Consider the following 20,269-nt stretch of genomic DNA (forward strand, 5'->3'; position numbering starts at 1 on the left):
ATCGAAACCATCCTCTGCTAGGAAGCTTGGTTTTTGCAGTCCCTACCACATCAACATCTTCCTGGACAGCCCAATTTGAGAAATCGCTTTGTTTCTTAAAAAATGTCCTCTTCTCTGTCAATGCAGACATACATGCCTAAATACAGAAGATCATAGAATGGTAGAGTTGGAAGGGTCATCGGGTCCAAGCACCTGCTCAGTGCAGGATTACCTAAATCATTCCAGACAGATCTTTGTCCAGGCTTTGTTTGAACACTTCCATGGAAGGAGAACTCATCACCACCCGTGGTAACCTGTACCACTCATTGATCACTCTCACCGTCAGAAAGTTTTTTTCTAATATGCCATTTAGAAAAGGGCTCTTCCCTTTGCACTGCAGATCAAAACTGAATGCTAAATCAGTCGCCTTAAAAAGCTTCAAGGCAGGGCTACGATAACAAATGAAGTCCTAGGCAGGTTTTTTGCCTAAGAGCACACAACAAGCTACCACAGTGCGCTAGAAAGTACGACTCTGGTGGGACTCGAACCCACAACCTTTGAATCACTTTCACTCTAGAAGTCCAATGCGCTATCCATTGCGCCACAGAGCCACTCTTAAGCCTTCCGCATAGTCAATTTTTGGCTGTGAAAAGGCCAGTGCATCTCACTTTTGTGACATCTATACTTAAAAAAAAAAAAAAAAGCCCTCAACTTTGGAAACTCTTGAATGCTGGGAATGTGCTAAAATTGCTGATCAGAGTAGACAGGTGGAAGCAGCAGGCAAGGGGGATTAGCTCACATGGTAGAGCGCTCGCTTCGCATGCGAGAGGTAGCGGGATCGATGCCTGCATCCTCCAACATCTTTACTTGCCAGCGCTTTGAAACTCTAGCATGATGGCCTTTTTATCTTTGGCGCTCAAAGAACTGGCCTTCGATAGCTCAGCTGGTAGAGCGGAGGACTGTAGAAGCAAATTAGCAATCCTTAGGTCGCTGGTTCAATTCCGGCTCGAAGGACCTTTTTGGCTAGCATTACCATTTTGAAGCTTTTAAACGGCTCAGACACACTGACAGCCACGTCTTTACGTGTAACATACGGCGCAAACAAAAGGCAAGCCCGTCCCTGGGTGGGCTTGAACCACCAACCTTTCGGTTAACAGCCGAACGCGCTAACCGATTGCGCCACAGAGACAACCACACATTGTGCCGCTGGCCAAATCCTCAGTCAGGTCAACTATATTCTCTCAGGTGACTACCTAAACAATAATATCAAAAAAAGGAAAAGAAGAGATAAACTAGAACACAACAGCGTGACTCAAAAGAGTACCCAACTGCCCACGGAGAGTGGCTCCCTGTTAGCGGCTTAGTAACAGTCAGAGGCTTCCTCAGCTTTGCCTCACCAGCACCTTGTAAGCTATCCCAATGCAGCAGAGTGGCGCAGCGGAAGCGTGCTGGGCCCATAACCCAGAGGTCGATGGATCGAAACCATCCTCTGCTAGGAAGCTTGGTTTTTGCAGTCCCTACCACATCAACATCTTCCTGGACAGCCCAATTTGAGAAATCGCTTTGTTTCTTAAAAAATGTCCTCTTCTCTGTCAATGCAGACATACATGCCTAAATACAGAAGATCATAGAATGGTAGAGTTGGAAGGGTCATCGGGTCCAAGCACCTGCTCAGTGCAGGATTACCTAAATCATTCCAGACAGATCTTTGTCCAGGCTTTGTTTGAACACTTCCATGGAAGGAGAACTCATCACCACCCGTGGTAACCTGTACCACTCATTGATCACTCTCACCGTCAGAAAGTTTTTTCTAATATGCCATTTAGAAAAGGGCTCTTCCCTTTGCACTGCAGATCAAAACTGAATGCTAAATCAGTCGCCTTAAAAAGCTTCAAGGCAGGGCTACGATAACAAATGAAGTCCTAGGCAGGTTTTTTGCCTAAGAGCACACAACAAGCTACCACAGTGCGCTAGAAAGTACGACTCTGGTGGGACTCGAACCCACAACCTTTGAATCACTTTCACTCTAGAAGTCCAATGCGCTATCCATTGCGCCACAGAGCCACTCTTAAGCCTTCCGCATAGTCAATTTTTGGCTGTGAAAAGGCCAGTGCATCTCACTTTTGTGACATCTATACTTAAAAAAAAAAAAAAAAGCCCTCAACTTTGGAAACTCTTGAATGCTGGGAATGTGCTAAAATTGCTGATCAGAGTAGACAGGTGGAAGCAGCAGGCAAGGGGGATTAGCTCACATGGTAGAGCGCTCGCTTCGCATGCGAGAGGTAGCGGGATCGATGCCTGCATCCTCCAACATCTTTACTTGCCAGCGCTTTGAAACTCTAGCATGATGGCCTTTTTATCTTTGGCGCTCAAAGAACTGGCCTTCGATAGCTCAGCTGGTAGAGCGGAGGACTGTAGAAGCAAATTAGCAATCCTTAGGTCGCTGGTTCAATTCCGGCTCGAAGGACCTTTTTGGCTAGCATTACCATTTTGAAGCTTTTAAACGGCTCAGACACACTGACAGCCACGTCTTTACGTGTAACATACGGCGCAAACAAAAGGCAAGCCCGTCCCTGGGTGGGCTTGAACCACCAACCTTTCGGTTAACAGCCGAACGCGCTAACCGATTGCGCCACAGAGACAACCACACATTGTGCCGCTGGCCAAATCCTCAGTCAGGTCAACTATATTCTCTCAGGTGACTACCTAAACAATAATATCAAAAAAAGGAAAAGAAGAGATAAACTAGAACACAACAGCGTGACTCAAAAGAGTACCCAACTGCCCACGGAGAGTGGCTCCCTGTTAGCGGCTTAGTAACAGTCAGAGGCTTCCTCAGCTTTGCCTCACCAGCACCTTGTAAGCTATCCCAATGCAGCAGAGTGGCGCAGCGGAAGCGTGCTGGGCCCATAACCCAGAGGTCGATGGATCGAAACCATCCTCTGCTAGGAAGCTTGGTTTTTGCAGTCCCTACCACATCAACATCTTCCTGGACAGCCCAATTTGAGAAATCGCTTTGTTTCTTAAAAAATGTCCTCTTCTCTGTCAATGCAGACATACATGCCTAAATACAGAAGATCATAGAATGGTAGAGTTGGAAGGGTCATCGGGTCCAAGCACCTGCTCAGTGCAGGATTACCTAAATCATTCCAGACAGATCTTTGTCCAGGCTTTGTTTGAACACTTCCATGGAAGGAGAACTCATCACCACCCGTGGTAACCTGTACCACTCATTGATCACTCTCACCGTCAGAAAGTTTTTTCTAATATGCCATTTAGAAAAGGGCTCTTCCCTTTGCACTGCAGATCAAAACTGAATGCTAAATCAGTCGCCTTAAAAAGCTTCAAGGCAGGGCTACGATAACAAATGAAGTCCTAGGCAGGTTTTTTGCCTAAGAGCACACAACAAGCTACCACAGTGCGCTAGAAAGTACGACTCTGGTGGGACTCGAACCCACAACCTTTGAATCACTTTCACTCTAGAAGTCCAATGCGCTATCCATTGCGCCACAGAGCCACTCTTAAGCCTTCCGCATAGTCAATTTTTGGCTGTGAAAAGGCCAGTGCATCTCACTTTTGTGACATCTATACTTAAAAAAAAAAAAAAAAGCCCTCAACTTTGGAAACTCTTGAATGCTGGGAATGTGCTAAAATTGCTGATCAGAGTAGACAGGTGGAAGCAGCAGGCAAGGGGGATTAGCTCACATGGTAGAGCGCTCGCTTCGCATGCGAGAGGTAGCGGGATCGATGCCTGCATCCTCCAACATCTTTACTTGCCAGCGCTTTGAAACTCTAGCATGATGGCCTTTTTATCTTTGGCGCTCAAAGAACTGGCCTTCGATAGCTCAGCTGGTAGAGCGGAGGACTGTAGAAGCAAATTAGCAATCCTTAGGTCGCTGGTTCAATTCCGGCTCGAAGGACCTTTTTGGCTAGCATTACCATTTTGAAGCTTTTAAACGGCTCAGACACACTGACAGCCACGTCTTTACGTGTAACATACGGCGCAAACAAAAGGCAAGCCCGTCCCTGGGTGGGCTTGAACCACCAACCTTTCGGTTAACAGCCGAACGCGCTAACCGATTGCGCCACAGAGACAACCACACATTGTGCCGCTGGCCAAATCCTCAGTCAGGTCAACTATATTCTCTCAGGTGACTACCTAAACAATAATATCAAAAAAAGGAAAAGAAGAGATAAACTAGAACACAACAGCGTGACTCAAAAGAGTACCCAACTGCCCACGGAGAGTGGCTCCCTGTTAGCGGCTTAGTAACAGTCAGAGGCTTCCTCAGCTTTGCCTCACCAGCACCTTGTAAGCTATCCCAATGCAGCAGAGTGGCGCAGCGGAAGCGTGCTGGGCCCATAACCCAGAGGTCGATGGATCGAAACCATCCTCTGCTAGGAAGCTTGGTTTTTGCAGTCCCTACCACATCAACATCTTCCTGGACAGCCCAATTTGAGAAATCGCTTTGTTTCTTAAAAAATGTCCTCTTCTCTGTCAATGCAGACATACATGCCTAAATACAGAAGATCATAGAATGGTAGAGTTGGAAGGGTCATCGGGTCCAAGCACCTGCTCAGTGCAGGATTACCTAAATCATTCCAGACAGATCTTTGTCCAGGCTTTGTTTGAACACTTCCATGGAAGGAGAACTCATCACCACCCGTGGTAACCTGTACCACTCATTGATCACTCTCACCGTCAGAAAGTTTTTTCTAATATGCCATTTAGAAAAGGGCTCTTCCCTTTGCACTGCAGATCAAAACTGAATGCTAAATCAGTCGCCTTAAAAAGCTTCAAGGCAGGGCTACGATAACAAATGAAGTCCTAGGCAGGTTTTTTGCCTAAGAGCACACAACAAGCTACCACAGTGCGCTAGAAAGTACGACTCTGGTGGGACTCGAACCCACAACCTTTGAATCACTTTCACTCTAGAAGTCCAATGCGCTATCCATTGCGCCACAGAGCCACTCTTAAGCCTTCCGCATAGTCAATTTTTGGCTGTGAAAAGGCCAGTGCATCTCACTTTTGTGACATCTATACTTAAAAAAAAAAAAAAAAGCCCTCAACTTTGGAAACTCTTGAATGCTGGGAATGTGCTAAAATTGCTGATCAGAGTAGACAGGTGGAAGCAGCAGGCAAGGGGGATTAGCTCACATGGTAGAGCGCTCGCTTCGCATGCGAGAGGTAGCGGGATCGATGCCTGCATCCTCCAACATCTTTACTTGCCAGCGCTTTGAAACTCTAGCATGATGGCCTTTTTATCTTTGGCGCTCAAAGAACTGGCCTTCGATAGCTCAGCTGGTAGAGCGGAGGACTGTAGAAGCAAATTAGCAATCCTTAGGTCGCTGGTTCAATTCCGGCTCGAAGGACCTTTTTGGCTAGCATTACCATTTTGAAGCTTTTAAACGGCTCAGACACACTGACAGCCACGTCTTTACGTGTAACATACGGCGCAAACAAAAGGCAAGCCCGTCCCTGGGTGGGCTTGAACCACCAACCTTTCGGTTAACAGCCGAACGCGCTAACCGATTGCGCCACAGAGACAACCACACATTGTGCCGCTGGCCAAATCCTCAGTCAGGTCAACTATATTCTCTCAGGTGACTACCTAAACAATAATATCAAAAAAAGGAAAAGAAGAGATAAACTAGAACACAACAGCGTGACTCAAAAGAGTACCCAACTGCCCACGGAGAGTGGCTCCCTGTTAGCGGCTTAGTAACAGTCAGAGGCTTCCTCAGCTTTGCCTCACCAGCACCTTGTAAGCTATCCCAATGCAGCAGAGTGGCGCAGCGGAAGCGTGCTGGGCCCATAACCCAGAGGTCGATGGATCGAAACCATCCTCTGCTAGGAAGCTTGGTTTTTGCAGTCCCTACCACATCAACATCTTCCTGGACAGCCCAATTTGAGAAATCGCTTTGTTTCTTAAAAAATGTCCTCTTCTCTGTCAATGCAGACATACATGCCTAAATACAGAAGATCATAGAATGGTAGAGTTGGAAGGGTCATCGGGTCCAAGCACCTGCTCAGTGCAGGATTACCTAAATCATTCCAGACAGATCTTTGTCCAGGCTTTGTTTGAACACTTCCATGGAAGGAGAACTCATCACCACCCGTGGTAACCTGTACCACTCATTGATCACTCTCACCGTCAGAAAGTTTTTTCTAATATGCCATTTAGAAAAGGGCTCTTCCCTTTGCACTGCAGATCAAAACTGAATGCTAAATCAGTCGCCTTAAAAAGCTTCAAGGCAGGGCTACGATAACAAATGAAGTCCTAGGCAGGTTTTTTGCCTAAGAGCACACAACAAGCTACCACAGTGCGCTAGAAAGTACGACTCTGGTGGGACTCGAACCCACAACCTTTGAATCACTTTCACTCTAGAAGTCCAATGCGCTATCCATTGCGCCACAGAGCCACTCTTAAGCCTTCCGCATAGTCAATTTTTGGCTGTGAAAAGGCCAGTGCATCTCACTTTTGTGACATCTATACTTAAAAAAAAAAAAAAAAGCCCTCAACTTTGGAAACTCTTGAATGCTGGGAATGTGCTAAAATTGCTGATCAGAGTAGACAGGTGGAAGCAGCAGGCAAGGGGGATTAGCTCACATGGTAGAGCGCTCGCTTCGCATGCGAGAGGTAGCGGGATCGATGCCTGCATCCTCCAACATCTTTACTTGCCAGCGCTTTGAAACTCTAGCATGATGGCCTTTTTATCTTTGGCGCTCAAAGAACTGGCCTTCGATAGCTCAGCTGGTAGAGCGGAGGACTGTAGAAGCAAATTAGCAATCCTTAGGTCGCTGGTTCAATTCCGGCTCGAAGGACCTTTTTGGCTAGCATTACCATTTTGAAGCTTTTAAACGGCTCAGACACACTGACAGCCACGTCTTTACGTGTAACATACGGCGCAAACAAAAGGCAAGCCCGTCCCTGGGTGGGCTTGAACCACCAACCTTTCGGTTAACAGCCGAACGCGCTAACCGATTGCGCCACAGAGACAACCACACATTGTGCCGCTGGCCAAATCCTCAGTCAGGTCAACTATATTCTCTCAGGTGACTACCTAAACAATAATATCAAAAAAAGGAAAAGAAGAGATAAACTAGAACACAACAGCGTGACTCAAAAGAGTACCCAACTGCCCACGGAGAGTGGCTCCCTGTTAGCGGCTTAGTAACAGTCAGAGGCTTCCTCAGCTTTGCCTCACCAGCACCTTGTAAGCTATCCCAATGCAGCAGAGTGGCGCAGCGGAAGCGTGCTGGGCCCATAACCCAGAGGTCGATGGATCGAAACCATCCTCTGCTAGGAAGCTTGGTTTTTGCAGTCCCTACCACATCAACATCTTCCTGGACAGCCCAATTTGAGAAATCGCTTTGTTTCTTAAAAAATGTCCTCTTCTCTGTCAATGCAGACATACATGCCTAAATACAGAAGATCATAGAATGGTAGAGTTGGAAGGGTCATCGGGTCCAAGCACCTGCTCAGTGCAGGATTACCTAAATCATTCCAGACAGATCTTTGTCCAGGCTTTGTTTGAACACTTCCATGGAAGGAGAACTCATCACCACCCGTGGTAACCTGTACCACTCATTGATCACTCTCACCGTCAGAAAGTTTTTTCTAATATGCCATTTAGAAAAGGGCTCTTCCCTTTGCACTGCAGATCAAAACTGAATGCTAAATCAGTCGCCTTAAAAAGCTTCAAGGCAGGGCTACGATAACAAATGAAGTCCTAGGCAGGTTTTTTGCCTAAGAGCACACAACAAGCTACCACAGTGCGCTAGAAAGTACGACTCTGGTGGGACTCGAACCCACAACCTTTGAATCACTTTTACTCTAGAAGTCCAATGCGCTATCCATTGCGCCACAGAGCCACTCTTAAGCCTTCCGCATAGTCAATTTTTGGCTGTGAAAAGGCCAGTGCATCTCACTTTTGTGACATCTATACTTAAAAAAAAAAAAAAAAGCCCTCAACTTTGGAAACTCTTGAATGCTGGGAATGTGCTAAAATTGCTGATCAGAGTAGACAGGTGGAAGCAGCAGGCAAGGGGGATTAGCTCACATGGTAGAGCGCTCGCTTCGCATGCGAGAGGTAGCGGGATCGATGCCTGCATCCTCCAACATCTTTACTTGCCAGCGCTTTGAAACTCTAGCATGATGGCCTTTTTATCTTTGGCGCTCAAAGAACTGGCCTTCGATAGCTCAGCTGGTAGAGCGGAGGACTGTAGAAGCAAATTAGCAATCCTTAGGTCGCTGGTTCAATTCCGGCTCGAAGGACCTTTTTGGCTAGCATTACCATTTTGAAGCTTTTAAACGGCTCAGACACACTGACAGCCACGTCTTTACGTGTAACATACGGCGCAAACAAAAGGCAAGCCCGTCCCTGGGTGGGCTTGAACCACCAACCTTTCGGTTAACAGCCGAACGCGCTAACCGATTGCGCCACAGAGACAACCACACATTGTGCCGCTGGCCAAATCCTCAGTCAGGTCAACTATATTCTCTCAGGTGACTACCTAAACAATAATATCAAAAAAAGGAAAAGAAGAGATAAACTAGAACACAACAGCGTGACTCAAAAGAGTACCCAACTGCCCACGGAGAGTGGCTCCCTGTTAGCGGCTTAGTAACAGTCAGAGGCTTCCTCAGCTTTGCCTCACCAGCACCTTGTAAGCTATCCCAATGCAGCAGAGTGGCGCAGCGGAAGCGTGCTGGGCCCATAACCCAGAGGTCGATGGATCGAAACCATCCTCTGCTAGGAAGCTTGGTTTTTGCAGTCCCTACCACATCAACATCTTCCTGGACAGCCCAATTTGAGAAATCGCTTTGTTTCTTAAAAAATGTCCTCTTCTCTGTCAATGCAGACATACATGCCTAAATACAGAAGATCATAGAATGGTAGAGTTGGAAGGGTCATCGGGTCCAAGCACCTGCTCAGTGCAGGATTACCTAAATCATTCCAGACAGATCTTTGTCCAGGCTTTGTTTGAACACTTCCATGGAAGGAGAACTCATCACCACCCGTGGTAACCTGTACCACTCATTGATCACTCTCACCGTCAGAAAGTTTTTTCTAATATGCCATTTAGAAAAGGGCTCTTCCCTTTGCACTGCAGATCAAAACTGAATGCTAAATCAGTCGCCTTAAAAAGCTTCAAGGCAGGGCTACGATAACAAATGAAGTCCTAGGCAGGTTTTTTGCCTAAGAGCACACAACAAGCTACCACAGTGCGCTAGAAAGTACGACTCTGGTGGGACTCGAACCCACAACCTTTGAATCACTTTCACTCTAGAAGTCCAATGCGCTATCCATTGCGCCACAGAGCCACTCTTAAGCCTTCCGCATAGTCAATTTTTGGCTGTGAAAAGGCCAGTGCATCTCACTTTTGTGACATCTATACTTAAAAAAAAAAAAAAAAGCCCTCAACTTTGGAAACTCTTGAATGCTGGGAATGTGCTAAAATTGCTGATCAGAGTAGACAGGTGGAAGCAGCAGGCAAGGGGGATTAGCTCACATGGTAGAGCGCTCGCTTCGCATGCGAGAGGTAGCGGGATCGATGCCTGCATCCTCCAACATCTTTACTTGCCAGCGCTTTGAAACTCTAGCATGATGGCCTTTTTATCTTTGGCGCTCAAAGAACTGGCCTTCGATAGCTCAGCTGGTAGAGCGGAGGACTGTAGAAGCAAATTAGCAATCCTTAGGTCGCTGGTTCAATTCCGGCTCGAAGGACCTTTTTGGCTAGCATTACCATTTTGAAGCTTTTAAACGGCTCAGACACACTGACAGCCACGTCTTTACGTGTAACATACGGCGCAAACAAAAGGCAAGCCCGTCCCTGGGTGGGCTTGAACCACCAACCTTTCGGTTAACAGCCGAACGCGCTAACCGATTGCGCCACAGAGACAACCACACATTGTGCCGCTGGCCAAATCCTCAGTCAGGTCAACTATATTCTCTCAGGTGACTACCTAAACAATAATATCAAAAAAAGGAAAAGAAGAGATAAACTAGAACACAACAGCGTGACTCAAAAGAGTACCCAACTGCCCACGGAGAGTGGCTCCCTGTTAGCGGCTTAGTAACAGTCAGAGGCTTCCTCAGCTTTGCCTCACCAGCACCTTGTAAGCTATCCCAATGCAGCAGAGTGGCGCAGCGGAAGCGTGCTGGGCCCATAACCCAGAGGTCGATGGATCGAAACCATCCTCTGCTAGGAAGCTTGGTTTTTGCAGTCCCTACCACATCAACATCTTCCTGGACAGCCCAATTTGAGAAATCGCTTTGTTTCTTAAAAAATGTCCTCTTCTCTGTCAATGCAGACATACATGCCTAAATACAGAAGATCATAGAATGGTAGAGTTGGAAGGGTCATCGGGTCCAAGCACCTGCTCAGTGCAGGATTACCTAAATCATTCCAGACAGATCTTTGTCCAGGCTTTGTTTGAACACTTCCATGGAAGGAGAACTCATCACCACCCGTGGTAACCTGTACCACTCATTGATCACTCTCACCGTCAGAAAGTTTTTTCTAATATGCCATTTAGAAAAGGGCTCTTCCCTTTGCACTGCAGATCAAAACTGAATGCTAAATCAGTCGCCTTAAAAAGCTTCAAGGCAGGGCTACGATAACAAATGAAGTCCTAGGCAGGTTTTTTGCCTAAGAGCACACAACAAGCTACCACAGTGCGCTAGAAAATACGACTCTGGTGGGACTCGAACCCACAACCTTTGAATCACTTTCACTCTAGAAGTCCAATGCGCTATCCATTGCGCCACAGAGCCACTCTTAAGCCTTCCGCATAGTCAATTTTTGGCTGTGAAAAGGCCAGTGCATCTCACTTTTGTGACATCCATACTTAAAAAAAAAAAAAAAAGCCCTCAACTTTGGAAACTCTTGAATGCTGGGAATGTGCTAAAATTGCTGATCAGAGTAGACAGGTGGAAGCAGCAGGCAAGGGGGATTAGCTCACATGGTAGAGCGCTCGCTTCGCATGCGAGAGGTAGCGGGATCGATGCCTGCATCCTCCAACATCTTTACTTGCCAGCGCTTTGAAACTCTAGCATGATGGCCTTTTTATCTTTGGCGCTCAAAGAACTGGCCTTCGATAGCTCAGCTGGTAGAGCGGAGGACTGTAGAAGCAAATTAGCAATCCTTAGGTCGCTGGTTCAATTCCGGCTCGAAGGACCTTTTTGGCTAGCATTACCATTTTGAAGCTTTTAAACGGCTCAGACACACTGACAGCCACGTCTTTACGTGTAACATACGGCGCAAACAAAAGGCAAGCCCCTCCCTGGGTGGGCTTGAACCACCAACCTTTCGGTTAACAGCCGAACGCGCTAACCGATTGCGCCACAGAGACAACCACACATTGTGCCGCTGGCCAAATCCTCAGTCAGGTCAACTATATTCTCTCAGGTGACTACCTAAACAATAATATCAAAAAAAGGAAAAGAAGAGATAAACTAGAACACAACAGCGTGACTCAAAAGAGTACCCAACTGCCCACGGAGAGTGGCTCCCTGTTAGCGGCTTAGTAACAGTCAGAGGCTTCCTCAGCTTTGCCTCACCAGCACCTTGTAAGCTATCCCAATGCAGCAGAGTGGCGCAGCGGAAGCGTGCTGGGCCCATAACCCAGAGGTCGATGGATCGAAACCATCCTCTGCTAGGAAGCTTGGTTTTTGCAGTCCCTACCACATCAACATCTTCCTGGACAGCCCAATTTGAGAAATCGCTTTGTTTCTTAAAAAATGTCCTCTTCTCTGTCAATGCAGACATACATGCCTAAATACAGAAGATCATAGAATGGTAGAGTTGGAAGGGTCATCGGGTCCAAGCACCTGCTCAGTGCAGGATTACCTAAATCATTCCAGACAGATCTTTGTCCAGGCTTTGTTTGAACACTTCCATGGAAGGAGAACTCATCACCACCCGTGGTAACCTGTACCACTCATTGATCACTCTCACCGTCAGAAAGTTTTTTCTAATATGCCATTTAGAAAAGGGCTCTTCCCTTTGCACTGCAGATCAAAACTGAATGCTAAATCAGTCGCCTTAAAAAGCTTCAAGGCAGGGCTACGATAACAAATGAAGTCCTAGGCAGGTTTTTTGCCTAAGAGCACACAACAAGCTACCACAGTGCGCTAGAAAGTACGACTCTGGTGGGACTCGAACCCACAACCTTTGAATCACTTTCACTCTAGAAGTCCAATGCGCTATCCATTGCGCCACAGAGCCACTCTTAAGCCTTCCGCATAGTCAATTTTTGGCTGTGAAAAGGCCAGTGCATCTCACTTTTGTGACATCTATACTTAAAAAAAAAAAAAAAAGCCCTCAACTTTGGAAACTCTTGAATGCTGGGAATGTGCTAAAATTGCTGATCAGAGTAGACAGGTGGAAGCAGCAGGCAAGGGGGATTAGCTCACATGGTAGAGCGCTCGCTTCGCATGCGAGAGGTAGCGGGATCGATGCCTGCATCCTCCAACATCTTTACTTGCCAGCGCTTTGAAACTCTAGCATGATGGCCTTTTTATCTTTGGCGCTCAAAGAACTGGCCTTCGATAGCTCAGCTGGTAGAGCGGAGGACTGTAGAAGCAAATTAGCAATCCTTAGGTCGCTGGTTCAATTCCGGCTCGAAGGACCTTTTTGGCTAGCATTACCATTTTGAAGCTTTTAAACGGCTCAGACACACTGACAGCCACGTCTTTACGTGTAACATACGGCGCAAACAAAAGGCAAGCCCGTCCCTGGGTGGGCTTGAACCACCAACCTTTCGGTTAACAGCCGAACGCGCTAACCGATTGCGCCACAGAGACAACCACACATTGTGCCGCTGGCCAAATCCTCAGTCAGGTCAACTATATTCTCTCAGGTGACTACCTAAACAATAATATCAAAAAAAGGAAAAGAAGAGATAAACTAGAACACAACAGCGTGACTCAAAAGAGTACCCAACTGCCCACGGAGAGTGGCTCCCTGTTAGCGGCTTAGTAACAGTCAGAGGCTTCCTCAGCTTTGCCTCACCAGCACCTTGTAAGCTATCCCAATGCAGCAGAGTGGCGCAGCGGAAGCGTGCTGGGCCCATAACCCAGAGGTCGATGGATCGAAACCATCCTCTGCTAGGAAGCTTGGTTTTTGCAGTCCCTACCACATCAACATCTTCCTGGACAGCCCAATTTGAGAAATCGCTTTGTTTCTTAAAAAATGTCCTCTTCTCTGTCAATGCAGACATACATGCCTAAATACAGAAGATCATAGAATGGTAGAGTTGGAAGGGTCATCGGGTCCAAGCACCTGCTCAGTGCAGGATTACCTAAATCATTCCAGACAGATCTTTGTCCAGGCTTTGTTTGAACACTTCCATGGAAGGAGAACTCATCACCACCCGTGGTAACCTGTACCACTCATTGATCACTCTCACCGTCAGAAAGTTTTTTCTAATATGCCATTTAGAAAAGGGCTCTTCCCTTTGCACTGCAGATCAAAACTGAATGCTAAATCAGTCGCCTTAAAAAGCTTCAAGGCAGGGCTACGATAACAAATGAAGTCCTAGGCAGGTTTTTTGCCTAAGAGCACACAACAAGCTACCACAGTGCGCTAGAAAGTACGACTCTGGTGGGACTCGAACCCACAACCTTTGAATCACTTTCACTCTAGAAGTCCAATGCGCTATCCATTGCGCCACAGAGCCACTCTTAAGCCTTCCGCATAGTCAATTTTTGGCTGTGAAAAGGCCAGTGCATCTCACTTTTGTGACATCTATACTTAAAAAAAAAAAAAAAAAAAAAGCCCTCAACTTTGGAAACTCTTGAATGCTGGGAATGTGCTAAAATTGCTGATCAGAGTAGACAGGTGGAAGCAGCAGGCAAGGGGGATTAGCTCACATGGTAGAGCGCTCGCTTCGCATGCGAGAGGTAGCGGGATCGATGCCTGCATCCTCCAACATCTTTACTTGCCAGCGCTTTGAAACTCTAGCATGATGGCCTTTTTATCTTTGGCGCTCAAAGAACTGGCCTTCGATAGCTCAGCTGGTAGAGCGGAGGACTGTAGAAGCAAATTAGCAATCCTTAGGTCGCTGGTTCAATTCCGGCTCGAAGGACCTTTTTGGCTAGCATTACCATTTTGAAGCTTTTAAACGGCTCAGACACACTGACAGCCACGTCTTTACGTGTAACATACGGCGCAAACAAAAGGCAAGCCCGTCCCTGGGTGGGCTTGAACCACCAACCTTTCGGTTAACAGCCGAACGCGCTAACCGATTGCGCCACAGAGACAACCACACATTGTGCCGCTGGCTAAATCCTCAGTCAGGTCAACTATATTCTCTCAGGTGACTACCTAAACAATAATATCAAAAAAAGGAAAAGAAGAGATAAACTAGAACACAACAGCGTGACTCAAAAGAGTACCCAACTGCCCACGGAGAGTGGCTCCCTGTTAGCGGCTTAGTAACAGTCAGAGGCTTCCTCAGCTTTGCCTCACCAGCACCTTGTAAGCTATCCCAATGCAGCAGAGTGGCGCAGCGGAAGCGTGCTGGGCCCATAACCCAGAGGTCGATGGATCGAAACCATCCTCTGCTAGGAAGCTTGGTTTTTGCAGTCCCTACCACATCAACATCTTCCTGGACAGCCCAATTTGAGAAATCGCTTTGTTTCTTAAAAAATGTCCTCTTCTCTGTCAATGCAGACATACATGCCTAAATACAGAAGATCATAGAATGGTAGAGTTGGAAGGGTCATCGGGTCCAAGCACCTGCTCAGTGCAGGATTACCTAAATCATTCCAGACAGATCTTTGTCCAGGCTTTGTTTGAACACTTCCATGGAAGGAGAACTCATCACCACCCGTGGTAACCTGTACCACTCATTGATCACTCTCACCGTCAGAAAGTTTTTTCTAATATGCCATTTAGAAAAGGGCTCTTCCCTTTGCACTGCAGATCAAAACTGAATGCTAAATCAGTCGCCTTAAAAAGCTTCAAGGCAGGGCTACGATAACAAATGAAGTCCTAGGCAGGTTTTTTGCCTAAGAGCACACAACAAGCTACCACAGTGCGCTAGAAAGTACGACTCTGGTGGGACTCGAACCCACAACCTTTGAATCACTTTCACTCTAGAAGTCCAATGCGCTATCCATTGCGCCACAGAGCCACTCTTAAGCCTTCCGCATAGTCAATTTTTGGCTGTGAAAAGGCCAGTGCATCTCACTTTTGTGACATCTATACTTAAAAAAAAAAAAAAAAGCCCTCAACTTTGGAAACTCTTGAATGCTGGGAATGTGCTAAAATTGCTGATCAGAGTAGACAGGTGGAAGCAGCAGGCAAGGGGGATTAGCTCACATGGTAGAGCGCTCGCTTCGCATGCGAGAGGTAGCGGGATCGATGCCTGCATCCTCCAACATCTTTACTTGCCAGCGCTTTGAAACTCTAGCATGATGGCCTTTTTATCTTTGGCGCTCAAAGAACTGGCCTTCGATAGCTCAGCTGGTAGAGCGGAGGACTGTAGAAGCAAATTAGCAATCCTTAGGTCGCTGGTTCAATTCCGGCTCGAAGGACCTTTTTGGCTAGCATTACCATTTTGAAGCTTTTAAACGGCTCAGACACACTGACAGCCACGTCTTTACGTGTAACATACGGCGCAAACAAAAGGCAAGCCCGTCCCTGGGTGGGCTTGAACCACCAACCTTTCGGTTAACAGCCGAACGCGCTAACCGATTGCGCCACAGAGACAACCACACATTGTGCCGCTGGCCAAATCCTCAGTCAGGTCAACTATATTCTCTCAGGTGACTACCTAAACAATAATATCAAAAAAAGGAAAAGAAGAGATAAACTAGAACACAACAGCGTGACTCAAAAGAGTACCCAACTGCCCACGGAGAGTGGCTCCCTGTTAGCGGCTTAGTAACAGTCAGAGGCTTCCTCAGCTTTGCCTCACCAGCACCTTGTAAGCTATCCCAATGCAGCAGAGTGGCGCAGCGGAAGCGTGCTGGGCCCATAACCCAGAGGTCGATGGATCGAAACCATCCTCTGCTAGGAAGCTTGGTTTTTGCAGTCCCTACCACATTAACATCTTCCTGGACAGCCCAATTTGAGAAATCGCTTTGTTTCTTAAAAAATGTCCTCTTCTCTGTCAATGCAGACATACATGCCTAAATACAGAAGATCATAGAATGGTAGAGTTGGAAGGGTCATCGGGTCCAAGCACCTGCTCAGTGCAGGATTACCTAAATCATTCCAGACAGATCTTTGTCCAGGCTTTGTTTGAACACTTCCATGGAAGGAGAACTCATCACCACCCGTGGTAACCTGTACCACTCATTGATCACTCTCACCGTCAGAAAGTTTTTTCTAATATGCCATTTAGAAAAGGGCTCTTCCCTTTGCACTGCAGATCAAAACTGAATGCTAAATCAGTCGCCTTAAAAAGCTTCAAGGCAGGGCTACGATAACAAATGAAGTCCTAGGCAGGTTTTTTGCCTAAGAGCACACAACAAGCTACCACAGTGCGCTAGAAAGTACGACTCTGGTGGGACTCGAACCCACAACCTTTGAATCACTTTCACTCTAGAAGTCCAATGCGCTATCCATTGCGCCACAGAGCCACTCTTAAGCCTTCCGCATAGTCAATTTTTGGCTGTGAAAAGGCCAGTGCATCTCACTTTTGTGACATCTATACTTAAAAAAAAAAAAAAAAAAAAAAGCCCTCAACTTTGGAAACTCTTGAATGCTGGGAATGTGCTAAAATTGCTGATCAGAGTAGACAGGTGGAAGCAGCAGGCAAGGGGGATTAGCTCACATGGTAGAGCGCTCGCTTCGCATGCGAGAGGTAGCGGGATCGATGCCTGCATCCTCCAACATCTTTACTTGCCAGCGCTTTGAAACTCTAGCATGATGGCCTTTTTATCTTTGGCGCTCAAAGAACTGGCCTTCGATAGCTCAGCTGGTAGAGCGGAGGACTGTAGAAGCAAATTAGCAATCCTTAGGTCGCTGGTTCAATTCCGGCTCGAAGGACCTTTTTGGCTAGCATTACCATTTTGAAGCTTTTAAACGGCTCAGACACACTGACAGCCACGTCTTTACGTGTAACATACGGCGCAAACAAAAGGCAAGCCCATCCCTGGGTGGGCTTGAACCACCAACCTTTCGGTTAACAGCCGAACGCGCTAACCGATTGCGCCACAGAGACAACCACACATTGTGCCGCTGGCCAAATCCTCAGTCAGGTCAACTATATTCTCTCAGGTGACTACCTAAACAATAATATCAAAAAAAGGAAAAGAAGAGATAAACTAGAACACAACAGCGTGACTCAAAAGAGTACCCAACTGCCCACGGAGAGTGGCTCCCTGTTAGCGGCTTAGTAACAGTCAGAGGCTTCCTCAGCTTTGCCTCACCAGCACCTTGTAAGCTATCCCAATGCAGCAGAGTGGCGCAGCGGAAGCGTGCTGGGCCCATAACCCAGAGGTCGAGGGATCGAAACCATCCTCTGCTAGGAAGCTTGGTTTTTGCAGTCCCTACCACATCAACATCTTCCTGGACAGCCCAATTTGAGAAATCGCTTTGTTTCTTAAAAAATGTCCTCTTCTCTGTCAATGCAGACATACATGCCTAAATACAGAAGATCATAGAATGGTAGAGTTGGAAGGGTCATCGGGTCCAAGCACCTGCTCAGTGCAGGATTACCTAAATCATTCCAGACAGATCTTTGTCCAGGCTTTGTTTGAACACTTCCATGGAAGGAGAACTCATCACCACCCGTGGTAACCTGTACCACTCATTGATCACTCTCACCGTCAGAAAGTTTTTTCTAATATGCCATTTAGAAAAGGGCTCTTCCCTTTGCACTGCAGATCAAAACTGAATGCTAAATCAGTCGCCTTAAAAAGCTTCAAGGCAGGGCTACGATAACAAATGAAGTCCTAGGCAGGTTTTTTGCCTAAGAGCACACAACAAGCTACCACAGTGCGCTAGAAAGTACGACTCTGGTGGGACTCGAACCCACAACCTTTGAATCACTTTCACTCTAGAAGTCCAATGCGCTATCCATTGCGCCACAGAGCCACTCTTAAGCCTTCCGCATAGTCAATTTTTGGCTGTGAAAAGGCCAGTGCATCTCACTTTTGTGACATCTATACTTAAAAAAAAAAAAAAAAAAAAGCCCTCAACTTTGGAAACTCTTGAATGCTGGGAATGTGCTAAAATTGCTGATCAGAGTAGACAGGTGGAAGCAGCAGGCAAGGGGGATTAGCTCACATGGTAGAGCGCTCGCTTCGCATGCGAGAGGTAGCGGGATCGATGCCTGCATCCTCCAACATCTTTACTTGCCAGCGCTTTGAAACTCTAGCATGATGGCCTTTTTATCTTTGGCGCTCAAAGAACTGGCCTTCGATAGCTCAGCTGGTAGAGCGGAGGACTGTAGAAGCAAATTAGCAATCCTTAGGTCGCTGGTTCAATTCCGGCTCCAAGGACCTTTTTGGCTAGCATTACCATTTTGAAGCTTTTAAACGGCTCAGACACACTGACAGCCACGTCTTTACGTGTAACATACGGCGCAAACAAAAGGCAAGCCCGTCCCTGGGTGGGCTTGAACCACCAACCTTTCGGTTAACAGCCGAACGCGCTAACCGATTGCGCCACAGAGACAACCACACATTGTGCCGCTGGCCAAATCCTCAGTCAGGTCAACTATATTCTCTCAGGTGACTACCTAAACAATAATATCAAAAAAAGGAAAAGAAGAGATAAACTAGAACACAACAGCGTGACTCAAAAGAGTACCCAACTGCCCACGGAGAGTGGCTCCCTGTTAGCGGCTTAGTAACAGTCAGAGGCTTCCTCAGCTTTGCCTCACCAGCACCTTGTAAGCTATCCCAATGCAGCAGAGTGGCGCAGCGGAAGCGTGCTGGGCCCATAACCCAGAGGTCGAGGGATCGAAACCATCCTCTGCTAGGAAGCTTGGTTTTTGCAGTCCCTACCACATCAACATCTTCCTGGACAGCCCAATTTGAGAAATCGCTTTGTTTCTTAAAAAATGTCCTCTTCTCTGTCAATGCAGACATACATGCCTAAATACAGAAGATCATAGAATGGTAGAGTTGGAAGGGTCATCGGGTCCAAGCACCTGCTCAGTGCAGGATTACCTAAATCATTCCAGACAGATCTTTGTCCAGGCTTTGTTTGAACACTTCCATGGAAGGAGAACTCATCACCACCCGTGGTAACCTGTACCACTCATTGATCACTCTCACCGTCAGAAAGTTTTTTCTAATATGCCATTTAGAAAAGGGCTCTTCCCTTTGCACTGCAGATCAAAACTGAATGCTAAATCAGTCGCCTTAAAAAGCTTCAAGGCAGGGCTACGATAACAAATGAAGTCCTAGGCAGGTTTTTTGCCTAAGAGCACACAACAAGCTACCACAGTGCGCTAGAAAGTACGACTCTGGTGGGACTCGAACCCACAACCTTTGAATCACTTTCACTCTAGAAGTCCAATGCGCTATCCATTGCGCCACAGAGCCACTCTTAAGCCTTCCGCATAGTCAATTTTTGGCTGTGAAAAGGCCAGTGCATCTCACTTTTGTGACATCTATACTTAAAAAAAAAAAAAAAAAAAAGCCCTCAACTTTGGAAACTCTTGAATGCTGGGAATGTGCTAAAATTGCTGATCAGAGTAGACAGGTGGAAGCAGCAGGCAAGGGGGATTAGCTCACATGGTAGAGCGCTCGCTTCGCATGCGAGAGGTAGCGGGATCGATGCCTGCATCCTCCAACATCTTTACTTGCCAGCGCTTTGAAACTCTAGCATGATGGCCTTTTTATCTTTGGCGCTCAAAGAACTGGCCTTCGATAGCTCAGCTGGTAGAGCGGAGGACTGTAGAAGCAAATTAGCAATCCTTAGGTCGCTGGTTCAATTCCGGCTCGAAGGACCTTTTTGGCTAGCATTACCATTTTGAAGCTTTTAAACGGCTCAGACACACTGACAGCCACGTCTTTACGTGTAACATACGGCGCAAACAAAAGGCAAGCCCGTCCCTGGGTGGGCTTGAACCACCAACCTTTCGGTTAACAGCCGAACGCGCTAACCGATTGCGCCACAGAGACAACCACACATTGTGCCGCTGGCCAAATCCTCAGTCAGGTCAACTATATTCTCTCAGGTGACTACCTAAACAATAATATCAAAAAAAGGAAAAGAAGAGATAAACTAGAACACAACAGCGTGACTCAAAAGAGTACCCAACTGCCCACGGAGAGTGGCTCCCTGTTAGCGGCTTAGTAACAGTCAGAGGCTTCC

The 20,269-nt window shown here is 47.0% G+C and overlaps 26 non-coding genes across 26 annotated transcripts; all 26 read right to left on the reverse strand.

The window, feature by feature from the left end:
- Positions 1 to 506: 506 nt before the first annotated feature.
- TRNAR-UCU (transfer RNA arginine (anticodon UCU)) lies at positions 507 to 590 on the reverse strand. Its single transcript is given in 2 exon segments — positions 507 to 542; positions 554 to 590. It is a non-coding gene; the product is annotated as a tRNA-Arg (tRNA).
- Positions 591 to 1,094: 504 nt separating this feature from the next.
- Positions 1,095 to 1,168, reverse strand: TRNAN-GUU (transfer RNA asparagine (anticodon GUU)). Its single transcript has one exon. It is a non-coding gene; the product is annotated as a tRNA-Asn (tRNA).
- Positions 1,169 to 1,959: 791 nt separating this feature from the next.
- On the reverse strand, positions 1,960 to 2,043 carry TRNAR-UCU (transfer RNA arginine (anticodon UCU)). The gene is given in 2 exon segments: positions 1,960 to 1,995; positions 2,007 to 2,043. It is a non-coding gene; the product is annotated as a tRNA-Arg (tRNA).
- A 504-nt stretch (positions 2,044 to 2,547) lies between these two features.
- Positions 2,548 to 2,621, reverse strand: TRNAN-GUU (transfer RNA asparagine (anticodon GUU)). The gene has a single exon. It is a non-coding gene; the product is annotated as a tRNA-Asn (tRNA).
- Positions 2,622 to 3,412: 791 nt separating this feature from the next.
- TRNAR-UCU (transfer RNA arginine (anticodon UCU)) lies at positions 3,413 to 3,496 on the reverse strand. Its single transcript is given in 2 exon segments — positions 3,413 to 3,448; positions 3,460 to 3,496. It is a non-coding gene; the product is annotated as a tRNA-Arg (tRNA).
- A 504-nt stretch (positions 3,497 to 4,000) lies between these two features.
- Positions 4,001 to 4,074, reverse strand: TRNAN-GUU (transfer RNA asparagine (anticodon GUU)). The gene has a single exon. It is a non-coding gene; the product is annotated as a tRNA-Asn (tRNA).
- A 791-nt stretch (positions 4,075 to 4,865) lies between these two features.
- Positions 4,866 to 4,949, reverse strand: TRNAR-UCU (transfer RNA arginine (anticodon UCU)). The gene is given in 2 exon segments: positions 4,866 to 4,901; positions 4,913 to 4,949. It is a non-coding gene; the product is annotated as a tRNA-Arg (tRNA).
- Positions 4,950 to 5,453: 504 nt separating this feature from the next.
- On the reverse strand, positions 5,454 to 5,527 carry TRNAN-GUU (transfer RNA asparagine (anticodon GUU)). Its single transcript has one exon. It is a non-coding gene; the product is annotated as a tRNA-Asn (tRNA).
- Positions 5,528 to 6,318: 791 nt separating this feature from the next.
- TRNAR-UCU (transfer RNA arginine (anticodon UCU)) lies at positions 6,319 to 6,402 on the reverse strand. Its single transcript is given in 2 exon segments — positions 6,319 to 6,354; positions 6,366 to 6,402. It is a non-coding gene; the product is annotated as a tRNA-Arg (tRNA).
- A 504-nt stretch (positions 6,403 to 6,906) lies between these two features.
- On the reverse strand, positions 6,907 to 6,980 carry TRNAN-GUU (transfer RNA asparagine (anticodon GUU)). Its single transcript has one exon. It is a non-coding gene; the product is annotated as a tRNA-Asn (tRNA).
- Positions 6,981 to 7,771: 791 nt separating this feature from the next.
- Positions 7,772 to 7,855, reverse strand: TRNAR-UCU (transfer RNA arginine (anticodon UCU)). The gene is given in 2 exon segments: positions 7,772 to 7,807; positions 7,819 to 7,855. It is a non-coding gene; the product is annotated as a tRNA-Arg (tRNA).
- Positions 7,856 to 8,359: 504 nt separating this feature from the next.
- On the reverse strand, positions 8,360 to 8,433 carry TRNAN-GUU (transfer RNA asparagine (anticodon GUU)). The gene has a single exon. It is a non-coding gene; the product is annotated as a tRNA-Asn (tRNA).
- A 791-nt stretch (positions 8,434 to 9,224) lies between these two features.
- TRNAR-UCU (transfer RNA arginine (anticodon UCU)) lies at positions 9,225 to 9,308 on the reverse strand. The gene is given in 2 exon segments: positions 9,225 to 9,260; positions 9,272 to 9,308. It is a non-coding gene; the product is annotated as a tRNA-Arg (tRNA).
- A 504-nt stretch (positions 9,309 to 9,812) lies between these two features.
- TRNAN-GUU (transfer RNA asparagine (anticodon GUU)) lies at positions 9,813 to 9,886 on the reverse strand. Its single transcript has one exon. It is a non-coding gene; the product is annotated as a tRNA-Asn (tRNA).
- A 791-nt stretch (positions 9,887 to 10,677) lies between these two features.
- On the reverse strand, positions 10,678 to 10,761 carry TRNAR-UCU (transfer RNA arginine (anticodon UCU)). The gene is given in 2 exon segments: positions 10,678 to 10,713; positions 10,725 to 10,761. It is a non-coding gene; the product is annotated as a tRNA-Arg (tRNA).
- Positions 10,762 to 12,130: 1,369 nt separating this feature from the next.
- On the reverse strand, positions 12,131 to 12,214 carry TRNAR-UCU (transfer RNA arginine (anticodon UCU)). Its single transcript is given in 2 exon segments — positions 12,131 to 12,166; positions 12,178 to 12,214. It is a non-coding gene; the product is annotated as a tRNA-Arg (tRNA).
- Positions 12,215 to 12,718: 504 nt separating this feature from the next.
- On the reverse strand, positions 12,719 to 12,792 carry TRNAN-GUU (transfer RNA asparagine (anticodon GUU)). The gene has a single exon. It is a non-coding gene; the product is annotated as a tRNA-Asn (tRNA).
- A 791-nt stretch (positions 12,793 to 13,583) lies between these two features.
- Positions 13,584 to 13,667, reverse strand: TRNAR-UCU (transfer RNA arginine (anticodon UCU)). The gene is given in 2 exon segments: positions 13,584 to 13,619; positions 13,631 to 13,667. It is a non-coding gene; the product is annotated as a tRNA-Arg (tRNA).
- Positions 13,668 to 14,176: 509 nt separating this feature from the next.
- TRNAN-GUU (transfer RNA asparagine (anticodon GUU)) lies at positions 14,177 to 14,250 on the reverse strand. Its single transcript has one exon. It is a non-coding gene; the product is annotated as a tRNA-Asn (tRNA).
- Positions 14,251 to 15,041: 791 nt separating this feature from the next.
- Positions 15,042 to 15,125, reverse strand: TRNAR-UCU (transfer RNA arginine (anticodon UCU)). Its single transcript is given in 2 exon segments — positions 15,042 to 15,077; positions 15,089 to 15,125. It is a non-coding gene; the product is annotated as a tRNA-Arg (tRNA).
- Positions 15,126 to 15,629: 504 nt separating this feature from the next.
- TRNAN-GUU (transfer RNA asparagine (anticodon GUU)) lies at positions 15,630 to 15,703 on the reverse strand. Its single transcript has one exon. It is a non-coding gene; the product is annotated as a tRNA-Asn (tRNA).
- A 791-nt stretch (positions 15,704 to 16,494) lies between these two features.
- TRNAR-UCU (transfer RNA arginine (anticodon UCU)) lies at positions 16,495 to 16,578 on the reverse strand. Its single transcript is given in 2 exon segments — positions 16,495 to 16,530; positions 16,542 to 16,578. It is a non-coding gene; the product is annotated as a tRNA-Arg (tRNA).
- Positions 16,579 to 17,953: 1,375 nt separating this feature from the next.
- TRNAR-UCU (transfer RNA arginine (anticodon UCU)) lies at positions 17,954 to 18,037 on the reverse strand. The gene is given in 2 exon segments: positions 17,954 to 17,989; positions 18,001 to 18,037. It is a non-coding gene; the product is annotated as a tRNA-Arg (tRNA).
- A 508-nt stretch (positions 18,038 to 18,545) lies between these two features.
- Positions 18,546 to 18,619, reverse strand: TRNAN-GUU (transfer RNA asparagine (anticodon GUU)). The gene has a single exon. It is a non-coding gene; the product is annotated as a tRNA-Asn (tRNA).
- A 791-nt stretch (positions 18,620 to 19,410) lies between these two features.
- On the reverse strand, positions 19,411 to 19,494 carry TRNAR-UCU (transfer RNA arginine (anticodon UCU)). The gene is given in 2 exon segments: positions 19,411 to 19,446; positions 19,458 to 19,494. It is a non-coding gene; the product is annotated as a tRNA-Arg (tRNA).
- A 508-nt stretch (positions 19,495 to 20,002) lies between these two features.
- TRNAN-GUU (transfer RNA asparagine (anticodon GUU)) lies at positions 20,003 to 20,076 on the reverse strand. Its single transcript has one exon. It is a non-coding gene; the product is annotated as a tRNA-Asn (tRNA).
- Positions 20,077 to 20,269: the final 193 nt, after the last annotated feature.

Source organism: Eleutherodactylus coqui, chromosome 1, assembly GCF_035609145.1.
Source record: "Eleutherodactylus coqui strain aEleCoq1 chromosome 1, aEleCoq1.hap1, whole genome shotgun sequence".
NCBI classification, from domain to species: Eukaryota; Metazoa; Chordata; class Amphibia; order Anura; family Eleutherodactylidae; genus Eleutherodactylus; species Eleutherodactylus coqui.